The sequence below is a fragment of the Dipodomys merriami genome, unplaced genomic scaffold (assembly GCF_024711535.1).
Source record: "Dipodomys merriami isolate MVZ:Mamm:240054 unplaced genomic scaffold, mDipMer1.0.p SCAF_7, whole genome shotgun sequence".
NCBI classification, from domain to species: Eukaryota; Metazoa; Chordata; class Mammalia; order Rodentia; family Heteromyidae; genus Dipodomys; species Dipodomys merriami.
The window spans coordinates 23,215,687-23,229,703 of NW_027206290.1; the positions used below are offsets into that span (position 1 = coordinate 23,215,687).

A 14,017-nucleotide genomic window follows, 5' to 3' on the forward strand; every position below is an offset into this window, starting at 1 on the left:
GCAAAAAAGAAAAAAGCCGGAAGTGGTGCTGTGGCTCAAGTGGTAGAGCGCTATCCTTGAGCTGAAGAGCTGAGGGACAGCACTCAGGCCCAGAGTTCAGGCCCCATGACCGGACCCGCCCCCCCCAAAAATATATGAGACTCTTCTCTCCAATTAAACAGAAAAGGCTAGAATGTGGTTCATGTGGGTAAGTGCTAGCCTTGAGCAGCCAAACCAAACCAAACCAAACCAAACCAAACGTATGGGATTGTGCCTAGGCCTTGAGTTCAAACCCCAATACTCACACAAAAAAGTGCTTGGTGAATTTATAAAAGTACAAATATAATTTATAATGTACTATGTTCATTTTCTGGGTGGAATCTGGGCAATTATTATTTTGTTGTACATGGGCAGGTGGTAAGGGTTTTCAGCTTGTATGTTTTTCCTACCTCCAAAATAGGGGACTCAGAATAGTCTCTGAAGACTTGTACTAGAGGTCAAAGATGAATGAACGCGAGTAGAGTGCCTTTAAAATGGTTTATCAGGGCTGGGAAGGTGGCTCAGTGGTAGAGTGCTTGCTCTGCATGCATGAGGCCCTGGGTTTGATTCCTCAGCACCACATAAGCAGAAAAATCTGGAAGTGGCGCTGTGGTTCAGGTGGTAGAGTGCTAGCCTTGAGCTGAAGAGCTGAGGGACAGTGCCCAGGCCCAGAGTTCAAGCCCCACGACTTGCAAAAAAAAAAAAATGGTTTATCATCTCTATATCCACCACGGCCACTATGACCCTCCCTCCAGAATAATTTTCTTCCTTGTTTAGAACATAACCTAGAAGACAAGAGTAGCAGACTTCTCTCAGCAATCGTATAGCCAAGTGTGTTTCATTGCATGTCTACTCTGTTATTGCTTGAAAGTATCAGGCTCTCCTCTAAACAATACACACTTATCCCCATTCTTTGCATTCATCCAAGCATTGCCTATGTTCTCATTAATTGTGAGGGTGGAACTTACTCCAGAAAACTGAAGACTTTGATAATGTTGCCCAAGTCTCATTCCTGGAAACTAACTAGTAGATAGAAGATGGGCATTAAATTGAACAAGGTGTGTCCCCAATGCTGATTTTAGACACTCTCAGTATCTATTAGCTGGGCAGTATCTATTAGATGTAGAACGGGGTGATGATGGAGCAAACTTTCTCAGGAATGCTTTGATAGCAAGGTTGATAACAATTCTATATTAAAACATCACTCTTTATAAAGGCAGAAATCACAACTATGAAGAAGTCTTACTAGCATTCCAGAAATGCTTGCACTCTATAATTAGGATGATTTTCTTGTGTTAAAGTGCTAATTACATCAGAGTTGGGATAGGAAGATAAACCTTAGGAGAAAAGCGTATTCATTATTTATTCATTCTAAAAATTTACTTGCTGTCTACTTATCTGTTTTGCATTCCCTATTTGGCACAGTAGAGAAAAGGAAGGCAAATGCAGAGAAACAAACCTCAGAGTCCTCCCCCATGCACAATGTCCCTCTTTTTTTACACCCTATTCTTTTCTTAGAACTCTCTAGAGTTCTTTAATACAAAGCTCCTACTATGTGTTCACTGCTATGCAAACTCAAATTGAAAGACATAGGAGGGAATTAAGACCTATTCTAGCCGGTTGAACTGATCCTGACAGACAATCTTCACCTTTTTGTAGAAATATTGCAATCTCTTTTACACTTAGAAGAATCTGTGTGAACATGGTATAATGGATGCATTATTGGAATAAAGATTTAGTGTATTTATGCTGATAAGATCTCTAGATAAGAGGCCTTCTTGGAGAAGGGGGCCATTTAACTGTCACAAATAGAGAGCATAATTGTGTTCATATTCATACATTGAATAAATTCTACTCTGTAAATGTGGACTGATTCTCATTAAGACAAAGTAATAAGATTCTGTGCTAACAACTACCATTTTCTCAAGTATGTATTTGCTCCTACAAGATCAAAATTCTGCTTCTCAGTAGAGTTGCCAGTGACAGGTTTAGAAGACCCATCTTCACAGGAAAAGTTACAAAGCCAAGTAAGTCTAATTGCATGTCACCTCTTGATTTTGACAAAATATAATGGCACAAGTTGCTAGTAAACTTAATTATGGAGATTTATTTTAGCTTAACAAAAATATATGCTATATGAAGTAAGTAGTTATCTATGAGCCAAGTTTTATCTTGATATTCTTTGTGTGTGTGTGTGTGTGTGTGTGTGTGTGTGCGCACACGCATGCATGCACATACATGCACATGCAATGAAAATGTTCGTGAAAGAATGTTTTAAATTAAATGTAATTATTGCAAGAAGCGATTGCATACTGGAAAATACCTCTGCCCATTGTTTGAGAAGAAATGTTAGAACCCATTTCCAACCTGTAAACAAAGATCTGTTTAGGATGTTACAGTTCCTTGGTTGGTCCTGAATTTCTGCCAAGACTCCTCAGAATTTCTAAAAATTACACCCTAAGAAGTGTAGCTCCAGTTTGTTCCAGACACTTTTTAGAATGACTGTGTGAGGACAGAAATTATCCAATAGATGAGGATTCAGGATCTTTTGATGTCCATTCCCTGCTTCTGAACTATTTTTTTTTCCATTTCCTATTTGCTGTCACCTTCATTTCACATATCTTAAAATTAAGCCAACTGCCAGGCTCAGTGGCTCATATGTGCATTCCTAGTTACTCAGGAGGCAAGATCTGGGTCATCTTGGTTTGAAGCCAGGAAGGTCCTTCAAACTCTCTTATCTCCAATTAACACCCCCCTCTCTCAAACACATACACACCACACACACACACACACACACACACACACACACACACACACACACACACACACACACACACACACACACACACACACACACACAGCTGCAAATAGAGCTGTGGCTCAAAGAAGCTTAGAAACAGTTACCCTGGACCTGAACTCAGGTTTCTAGGATCAGCACCCCCCCCAAAAAAAAAGATGAAGGAAAAACAAACACACAAACAAACAAACAAATACAAGCTTGGAGGCAGTTCTGGCTCTTGGTTTTTTAGGGCCTTCCAGTCAGTCTCTGTTAGTGTTTCATGAACATTCTCATTTCTGTTACCCCAGGGCAAGTCTTTCTTCCCAATGGCAGCCATCTTTGTATTTATCTACTGTTGTTCTTCTTTTCTTTCCATTAACCATTATATACAATGAATAGTCCTGAGTTTCAATACCACCTTACCTCCAACATTTCTGGGCTGCTTAGTGACATTCACATCTTCAGCACATCTTCAGCATTTTCCAAAGCTTACTCTTCCTCTATCAGCACACAGTCATTTCATTGCCAGTGAAGCGTGTCACTCTCTCCTGACCACAGTATCTTATGCTTTAGTGTCCAAGTTTTATTTCTTACGTTCCATTTCCTGTTATTCCTTCTTTGTAATCAAGTATTTCCTGACTTTTTTATTGTGAAAATGCTGTACAGAGGGGTTACAATTACATAGGCAAAATAATGAGTACATTTCTTATTGTTGCCACCTCCTTTGTTTCTCCTTCCCTTCCTTTCCCTTCCCTTCCCTTCCCTCCTCCCTCCCCCTCCCACTTCCAAAGTTGTAAACTTCGTTTTTCTACCTAACGTCTTGTACATCTCATTGTTACAATGGGTCCACCTGTATCCATATTTAAACAATTTTTTCCCTTCCCCTCCACAAATTATACCAACATCAAATACCATGAAAACAGGGGTTATACCATGGGGGAGGGCATACAAAGCAACAAAGAAATCATCTTATAAATACGTTAGAAACAATCACAAGAAAGAAAAAAACATTTGAGCCTTTATCTTGGAGTTCATTTCGCCTAACATCAACTTATCTGACCGTTTCTGCTTGTCTCAGACATATACTAGTAATCACAAATAAGGGAAACCATGACCTATGTTTCTTTGGGCCTGGCTTATTTCACTTCATATAATTTTTCCAAGTCATTCCATTTCCTAACAAATGGGGCAATGTCATTCTTTCTGATGGAGGCATAGAATTCCATTGTGTATATAAACCACATTTTCTTGATCCATTCATCTACTGAGGGGCATCTGGGTTGATTCCATATCTTAGCTATGGTAAATAATGTTGCAATAAACAGTTTTGCTGGTAGCTTTAGTATGGTTTTGTTTGTGATCATTTGGGTAAATGCCCAAAAGTGGAATTGCTGGGTCATAGGAAGCTCTATGTGGAGTCCTTTGAGGAACCTCCATACTGCTTTCCAAAGTGGTTGAACAAGTTTATACTCCCAACAACAATGCAGTGAGATTCCCTTCTGACCACATCCCCTCCAGCATCTTTTGTTATTAGAGTTCTTGATTATAGCCATTCTAACTGGGGTGAGGTGGTATCTCAATGTTGTTTTGATTTGCATTTCTTTTATGGCTAGGGAGGTTGAGCATTTCTTCATGGTCTATTGGCCATCCTTCTTTCCTCTTCAGAGAAGTTTCTCTTTAAGTCTTTAGCCCACTTATTTATTGGGCAGTTGTTTCTTTGAGGATTTGTCTTGGAGGGATTTAATTTTTTGAGTTCCAGGTATATTTTAGAAATGAGACCCTTGTCCGTTGTATAGCTAGTGAAGATCTTCTCCCAATCTGTGGGCTTTCTATTGATCTTGCTAGCTATGTCCTTTGCCATGCAGAAGCTCTGCAATTTCATGCAGTCCCATTTGTCCAACCTTTCTTAGATTTGTTATGCTTCTGGAACTCTATTAAGAAAATTTTGGCCTATGCCAAGGAGACCTAGCGTTTCTCCTATTCCGTCCTGTAATGTTTTCAGAGTGTCTGCTTTGACTCCCAGTTCTTTGATCCATTTTAGAGTTGATTCTGGTACAGGGTGATATATAAGAATCTAGCTTTAATTTTCTACAGGTGCTTAATCAGTTTTGCCAGCACCATTTATGAAAAGGCTGTCTTTCTTTCATTCTATTTTTTTAGCTCCTTTATCGAAGATTAGATGGCTATAGGTCTGTGGGTTCATTTCTGAATTTTCAATTCTGTTCCATTGGTCCAAGCTGTTTTGATTACTATGACTTTGTAGTAGAGTTTGAAATTTGGTATTGATATTCCTCCAGCAGTGTTCTTTCTGTGAAGGATTGTTTTTGTTATTCAAGGTCTTTTATTGTTCCATATGAATTTTTGGATTGCCTCTTCTATTTCCTTGAAGAATGAGATTGGAATAATGGATAGGTATCTCATTGAATTTGTAGATAGCCTTGGGAAGTATTGCCATTTTCACTATGTTGATCCTTCCAATCCAGGAGCATAGGAGGTTTTTGTACTTTCTAAGTGTTTCCTGACTTTTTATGGCACGGCTAACACCATGATTTCTTTACAGACCTTCTCCCGTTCTCCATTGCACTGAGATCCCATTCTGAGATCCCACTGGGATCTCAGAAACTATGAGTCTACCTCTGAATTGTACAAGAAAAAAAATTAGTTCCAGAAAGATGAAACAATAGAGTTCCTTCATTTTTTCCTCCTGTTATGCCTTGGTGCCATTGAGCCTCCTATAGTACTTAAGAGTTATGAACCTCATTTTAGTGATTATGGACACATTGTTTTGCATCATTACTGAAATATGTCAACTTGCTCTTCAATAGCTCTGAGAACTACTGAATTGTCTATCATAGAAATTTTAGTACCCAGCACATGTAAGTATGTGGTCTTTAAAAGTCTACATTTCTAAACTAATTGTGGTGGTGCACATAGGTAATCTTAGCTTTTGGGAGACTGAGGTAGGAGGATGGTGAGTCTGAAGCCTACCTGGAGTAGATAACACGAACTTCTCAGGGAAGAACTCTGAAAGGAAGACTTGTAAGAGTTAATGTAAAAATCAATGGGACAAGAGTGAAGTTTCTCAGTGCCATTTTCCATCCTGAATAAGTCAGCATGCAACATTACATTTCTCACTTTTTGTAAGTCTTGGAAAGACAAGACATGATTTTTTTTTTTCTGGTTTCCTCAGCAGTGAAAATGCCTTCACACAGTCCTGTAACTGATGACACTGTAGTGAAAGCTCTCCAAACACTAATTGGAAATTTAAAAAAAACCAACAACAAAAAGGCCTTGACAACACCTCAATGCATCATAGTTATGTCTCATCACCTCAGACACTTTCTATCACTCACCATACACATATGCGAGCAGAAAATTGTTTCGGATCATCTTACATTGCCATTTATATCTCTCCTTTGAAGCTTGTTGAATTATTTTTGGATGGCTAACAACTTGTGATAGCAAATTATAATTTTATACATAGTTTATTATGCAAAAATGATATGGCGGCTTCACTTTTTTTCAGGAAATTCTTCAGGAAATATTCTCCCAAAGAAGGACAAAGTGAAATAAATTGATTTCCTCCCAATATTAAGAGAAAGATGAAATCCCTCTTTAGTTTTCTCTAATTGATTAGAAGATCAACATTCCACAGATAGATTTAAGTTTTTTACTGTGGGAAAATGGAAACAGTGTACATTTTAGTGGCTATAAAATGAGTACGTAAGAGAAATAAGAGTCCATTTCAATCTTCAAATACAAAAGACCTTAGTCTTTAGTACAGAAGTCATAAATGTCTCTTTGTCTATTTATTTTGCCTTGTATCTCAAAGGTGTGTGTAATGTGCTTGTAAAATCATGGGCCAAAAAGAAAAAGAAAGATCTCATTGATGCTCAATTTAGAAAATAAAGTTCATGTTGCTAAATATAGACAGTACTATTATCTATTCAGTAAGCACTCTTCGTTTCTGGATTTACTGCAAGTGGTTTGACCACATATGGTTCAAAACAAAAACTAGTAATAAAATCCAAAGGGGTGAGGTGGGGCCAGAGCAAAGGTAGACAGATAAAGTGAAAAGAGGAAAGAAATTCAGACAAGAACCCAATGTATATCCTACAAAATTAATAAGAGTGAGGGAAGGTGTGGTTAGGGGAAGGATGGGTGAGAATGTTGACAAGGCTGACATTGATCAAAGTATGTTGTATTCAGGCTGGGAAGGTGGCTCAGTGGTAGAGCGCTTGCCTTGCATGCATGAGGCCCTGGGTTCTATTCCTCAGTACCACATAAGCAGAAAAAAAATCACAAGTGGCACTGTGGCTCAAGTGGTAGGATGCTAGCCTTGAGCTGAAGAGCTGAGGGACAGTGCCCAGGCGGAGAGTTCAGCCCCCACGACCAACAACAACAACAAAAAAGTATGCTGTATTCCTAAACTGCTCTGTTAAATGGCAACATGTTTGAACAACTACTTAAATATAATAATAGAGCAAAAAAAAAAAAAGGAAAGAAAATTTAGGCACAGAACGTTAGACAATTGCCCTTGCATTGTTCAGCTCACTTGAGGAGGAGAATTTCTCAGCAAAACTCACGTCATCATCAGCTGCTTCCCTGCCCTTCATGTTGGGAAAATCAGTCCGCCCTAAAGCAAATGACCCCCACCCTCCCCACGAATCAAGGTAAAGTTACTGTGCTTAATTTCAGTGATCAAGTGTAAATTGAGATTTGTTGAAAGGAAGAATGTCTTGAGCAGAAGTTGGTGGATGTCACGAGTAGGTGTCAAACCTCCACAGTGCAGTACGCAATTCCATTATCCTGAGCACTCATGGTTTTTCATCAGTCGTGGTGTCATTGGAACCGGGTCCCATGGACACCACGAGTCTATTATCTACTCTGTAGCTTTAGTTTGGGTTCTGATTTCACAGAGTCCGTTCCTTTGGATAAGTCTACAAAAGTCAGTACCACAACCCTTCACAGGAAGTCACTTCTTTGCTTCTCCACGAGAGGGAACCACATAAACCTATCAGATCACATGTTTTGATCCATGCTAGTGCTTACCTATACCAACTGGCCACTTTTATTCTTGCCTTCTCATACCTGCTCTTACGAAAAAAGTAACCATATGTATATGTAGAGTTATTGTATTTATTACAATGATGGAAGAGATTGTGTGAGACTCCTACATTCTTAGCTCTGCCTCGTGCGATTGGAAATGTGTTGTTTGAAAATGCAAATGTGCTAAAGATGTATTCTTTCCAACTATTGATTGCTAACCAATCATAAAATTCCCACAGACTAAATGACAGTGCTTCCTGTATGTATGGCATCTTTGTTGGAAACAAGTAGCTTCCCAAACTCGTAGGAAAGAAAGCCACCATCCATCATAGTAACAAGTACATATAAGAACTAGTTACAGACTTATTTCTACAATAAGTGACAATTTGCTTTATTTAGAAAATTGTTAAGTACACGAATAATGGTTATTAATTAGACAACAGTACTTATATCATCTAAGTTTAAAACTTCAAGGCTGTACCAATTGACAGTGAACTTAACTCCTTTAAAAGCTTGTTTTTTTAAAAAAATCATAGTTGGTAAATTATTGGGGCTTGAACTCAGGACTCATGCTTCCTAGGCAAGCACTTGACAATTTGAATCAGCCCAACAATGAATATTCTTTCAAAGTTAACAGTACGACTACACTCTTCAGAAATTCTGTTTGCATGGAGGATCTGGATAACTCTACCTCTGTAATGAAGATGTACTCAACCAAGTCTTTCTCAAGAACCCTTACAAACATTCAATGGATCTTCTTTACCTCAGGAGATAGTGTGTACTATTTTGCCATTGCAGTCATTGACAAAATATGAGCTTATTTAGTTCCAATAGGCTCTGTGAAGTAGGTTAAAATTATTACTCTATTTGGTTTTTAAATGTATTTTGTAAAGGTGATGTATAGCGAGGTTACTGATAGATAAGTCAGGTAAAGAGTACATTTCTTTTTGGACAATGCCACTACTTCCCTCACGCTTTCCCAGTTTTTCCCTCCCTTTCCCACCCATAAATTATATAGTTCATTTTCAACATAGTGTTCAGTGAATACCACTGCTGCATTTGTTTACCCTTTATCCCTCAATTTCTGTGTCCCTTTACCCTCCCAAAGATAGATAAAATGAATAAACAAGACTAAAGGAAAAGAAAACAAAACCTCCTTATTTCCATTTCCTGGAGTTCATTTTGATAAATATTAGTTTGTATGATCAGCTTCTCATAGCTAGTGTGCCTTTGTGTTTTTCTCCTAAGAGTATCCTCCTTTGGTTTTACTCTGTGTGAATGCCTAGAGACCTGTATAATTTATCATGTCCCATTGTGGAGATAGGACAAGTTACAGACTTTCCTCCAGGTAATTCTTGTCTGCCACATAGCTGGTCAGAGTTCCACCTGTCTGTCTCAAAGCCTAGGCTCCTGGCCCTTTGGACACATGGCCTCTTATGTTTTGTAAAAGATGTCTAGAACATTTGCCTCAGTCTTTCACAGTCTAGAAGAAAAGAAGCAAAGTTTTAGAAGGACTGTTGTGATTTTTCCCTACAGTTTTAACAGTCTGAAGTAAGGAGTGATTTATGAGGACATAGATATAGAGTGAAGCACTTGGGGGTATTATTTGGGGACTTGTAAAACTATAAAATCATCGAAATATGGATTATATGTGTCTGAAGAGCTACTTGTTGAATAACCTTCTACTCCATTTGTGAACTTTCCTCTTTGCGAAGATTTTCTTCTATAGAAGGAAAAAAACCTCTCTTGTGATCATCACAGCCAGACACAAACAGTAATTCTATTCTACTTTGTTTCCAAGGCTGTTTGGCTGGCAGGCTGTAGAATCCAAGAAGGGATTCAGCCAGAATCTTATTTGATGAACAGAATTTCCTTCGTGAAGGAGTGAAAAATGATTAAAAGACCAGAGAGCTCAGGGCTTTGTGATTAGATGATTTGCAAGGAAACCATTATTAGTCTCTACAATATATTACTAAAAGGTTCTCAGTAGTAGGTGCATCATTTTAAATTGCTAATAAATGAAACAAACAAAATTGTAATTTTAGAATGGAGCATATTATCATTGTATATTCCTTCTGTGGGCACTAAAATATTGTTAAAATTAACAATGATTACTTAAAAGAACTTTTAAATCCAGAAATTGGAAACAACCCAATTAAAAAGTGGATAAAGACCTATATAGACAGTTTAGATTATTTTTTATTCAGTCCACTTAGATTATCTAAATTGAAGATTTTTGACCCAAATTGTAAAACTATTATATGAAACAAAGAAAATCAGGGGACATGCCAACAACAAGGTCTTGATTTCTACTATTATTATTTCTTTAATTCAATAAAATGAAACAAACCAACACTTTTCAGAGAAATGTCTGTTTCTAAATCTGAGGCAGAATATATACAAATATACAAGATAAACCTGGAGCCTCATGGGTGACAAAATGTGTGTGTGTGTGTGTGTGTGTGTGTGTGTGTGTGTGTGTGAGTGTGAGAAAGAGAGAGAGAGAGAGAGAAGAAAGAAAGAAATATAGGTCATGTCAAAGGATCAAACATTGTCCAACAGCTAAATAGGGACAATTATTTCAATCATTTGTGCAACAAAATAAAGTAAGTGGCATTGGATTATAGTAGAAAGATTAAAGATTAAAATAAATATACTTGAATCTATACTGATTAAAAATAAATTACTAAATCATTTATAAAAGAGAGAAAAAGCAAAGTTAGACAGATTAATTCCAAATAACTTACATAGCTACAATGCACTCAAGAATTGAGTTAAAGAGTAATCTAGATGAGGCTGTGAGGATATTTTGTAGGTGTAATTAACATCTACCATCAATTGACTTTAACTAAATGAGATTAACCTCAATAATGTGACGGAGCTTCATTTAACCCATTGAAGGCCTTTCAGAGCAAAACCAAGTTCTCCAAAACAGCTTGTTTTTCTCAATTTTGTCTCAAAACCGTAATCCTGTGTGAGTTTCAAACTTGGTTTAGGTTGCAAGTTTTTACAATTCCCTTAAATCAGTTTCTCCCTCCCTCCCCCCCCTCATCCTTTTCCTCTCTATCCTCTCTCCTTCTCTACCAGACCCTCATATGAATGAATATACATGTGCAAAATTCCTAAAATAAATATGTAAACATAATATGTTACAATGAATATAAACACACATGTACTACTGATTCCATTTCTCTAGATAATCTTTACCAATAGAAAGAGGAAACATAATTCCTACTCTTTAAGGGTAGGCTGTTCAGAGACTGCCTCTCACAGAGGTCAGTACAGGAAGGGGACAAACAACTTTGGTATCACCTGGCATGTACTCTTCAGGTAAGGTGAGCATGCACAAGCTCGCTTGTATTCTGCAAGCAACCTGGTGAAAATGGTCTTGATCTTTTCTCCCCTAAACTCCTAACTCGAGTCAAATGGTAAAGAAAATATCTAACAAATTCCGAGTGCAAGGCATTCGACAAAGTACTTTACCAATAGTCATCAAAACTGCCATGGTCATTAAAAATAAAGGACAAACGACAAAATGTCGTAATGGAAAGACATTTAAGGAGATAGGACAGCCAAATGTAATGTGGCCTCCTGCATGGCCCTGTGGAAAAAATAGGGCATTGGGGAAAACTAGGAAAATATGAATAAAGTATAGACTTTAATAATAATATAGAATCAGTTTTATAAACCATGACAAATGAATCAGACTTATGTAAGAAATTAATAAAAAAACAAGGAACCTGGGTTTGGGATGCAATGGAGCAAACTCTAATATCTTGTCAATTTTTGCTAATACTCAGCTCCTAACAGTGCAAGGTATGTATTTGCTTTAAAAAAGAAAGCAGTGGTTAGCTCAACACTGAATTAATGCAATTCAAATTCAAATAAGAAAAGCACCTGGAGAAAATGTCCTTTGTAATATATATGATTACAGAACTCTGAAAACAGAATAGCAAATTATGCCTAAAAACCAACTATTTGAGACATTGCACACAGTTAATAAGAAAGCTAAATGGAATTAGTTTTTCCCTAAATGGAAACGGTGAACGAATGTGAGCCTCAAAACTAAGATCTGTGCAGCTTTACGACAAGTAGATCTGCTTCTTCCCAGTATAAACAACTTAAAACCTACTTTTAAAACCTACTTTTTCCTTCAGGAAAAAGCTGACAGATTGGCCTGGTTTATGCAGTTATGAAGTGCATCTTCACTTCGTTCACCTCTCAAATGGGATCCCGAAGTGAGAACTATCAAGGCATAATAAACTACTATACATATCGTAGGGATGTGGGAAAATATTGGTTTCAAGAATATCTCTTGTAGAAAGCTTGTGCTTAGTACTTTTTAAATCTGGTTTGGAAATCTTTGGTTTCAGTTTCATTTATATGGAATACAATCATTGATATGATTAATCTTCAAATTATCATCTTGTGGTTTGTTTGCTCTTTCTATTAGCTAAAGTTTTTCTTTAATTTTTGTTAATTGAATATATATTGCATCCCTTTCCATTTCCACTCTTGGCTCCTTAGACAATTAGTGCTAGACAAATTTCAATATGTATCCTTTAGTTACTGCAATGAATTTGGGATGACTATTATTCTCATTTAAAATAATTTTCTGGAATACATATTCCAGAAAAATATAAGTTCTTAGCAGTAGTGAATTCCATTCACCCTCACTCACTGTGTTATGGTCATGGTAAATTTTATTTCTGTCACAGAGTTGAACTCCCAAATACAAAGTTATTTTTGCTTGGAAGAATAATTTTTCTCTTTCAGAAATTAAGAGAAGAAATAAAAAATGATTTTGAAATATTAACTTATAACTTTACCAGTTTTATATTATTCATTTATACTTATTGATGCAAATTTCTATATTCTACTAAATCCCTTTAGTCTTAAGGACTTTTTTTAGTGTTTCTTGTAGCACAGATCTCTGGGGAAAAAATTCTCTCAGATTTTGTTTATCTGCATAATGTCTTTATTTCTCTTGTACATCTGAAGACTATTTTCACTGGATATAGAAATCTGATTAGCTTGCAATAATTTTAAAATTTCACTTTCTCTCTTGGGCTCCATTATTTTTTATGAGAAGTAAAACTATTAGATATTATTATTCTCATACAAAATGATTTCTTTCCTGGCTGCTTTTGTGATTTCATCTTAGCTTTTCAGCAGTTGACAATGAAGCATCATCTAGATATGATTCTCTTTGAATTCTTCCAGCTTTGGCTTAAGTTTTTTTAATTTATAAATTTATCTTTTATACTTGGGAATATGGTATAACTATTTCTTAAAATATTATTTTTCTGTTTCATTATTGCCTCTTTCCTTCTTCTTTCAGAACTCTAAATGGATGCATTTATACTGGTAAGTATTTTTTCATAGGTTATTTGGTTTTTGCTCTTTCCCATCATGATTTTCAAAATAGTTCATTTCTTTTGATCTGTCTTAAAAAAAAATCAATGTTCTTTTTGTTTTGTTTTCCTGTACTGTCCAACTATCAAGCCTGTCAAGTGGATAGTGTATTTTCAATTTGTTTGGTTATTTTCTATAGCTTCCATTTCTTTGTTTCTATTATTTGGCTGTCTACTTGTATGCAGTAATCTTGGACATGTGCATAATCCTAGGTTTTGTGTGGTGTGTGTGTGTGTGTGTGTGTGTGTGTGTGATGGTCTTGTGGCTTGAGCTCTGGGCTTTGGCATTGTGCCTGAGCTTTTGTGCTCAAGGCTAGCACTCTTCCATTTTGAATTACAGTTCCACTTCCAGCTTCTGTGGTAGTTAATTTGAGATGAGAGTCTCGTAGGCTTTATTGCCCAGGCTGGCTTTGAACTGTGATCTTCAGATCCCAGCCTCCTGAGTACCTAGGATTGCAGGTATGAGCTTTAGTACCTGGTTTATAATCTTAGTTTTAGGGTCTTTGATTATGAATTTCAACACCTGAGTAATCTAGGGGGGATGTTTTTATTGTGTGTTTTTTTTCCCTTTTTACTAATGAAAGTTTTCTGCTTCTTTGTCTAGTAAGTTTTCAGTGTATGTTGGCTATTGTAAATCATGCATTGGAAGGAGTTAGAATTTTATTGCTTTCCTTAAATAGTGTTTTTGCTTTTGTTCTGGCATGCAGTTAAGTTTCAATTGAGTATTATTAATCTTTAAGGCTTATTAGTCTTAGGC

General features: G+C 36.8%; 1 long non-coding RNA gene across 1 annotated transcript in view; it reads left to right on the forward strand.

The window, feature by feature from the left end:
- The first annotated feature begins 13,184 nt into the window (after positions 1-13,184).
- The window catches only part of LOC138817000 (uncharacterized), an 81,439-nt gene continuing 80,606 nt past the window's right edge, over positions 13,185-14,017 (forward strand). The window contains exon 1 of the long non-coding RNA XR_011368748.1: positions 13,185-13,213. This is a non-coding gene — a long non-coding RNA (uncharacterized lncRNA). The remainder of the gene's footprint in view (positions 13,214-14,017) is intronic.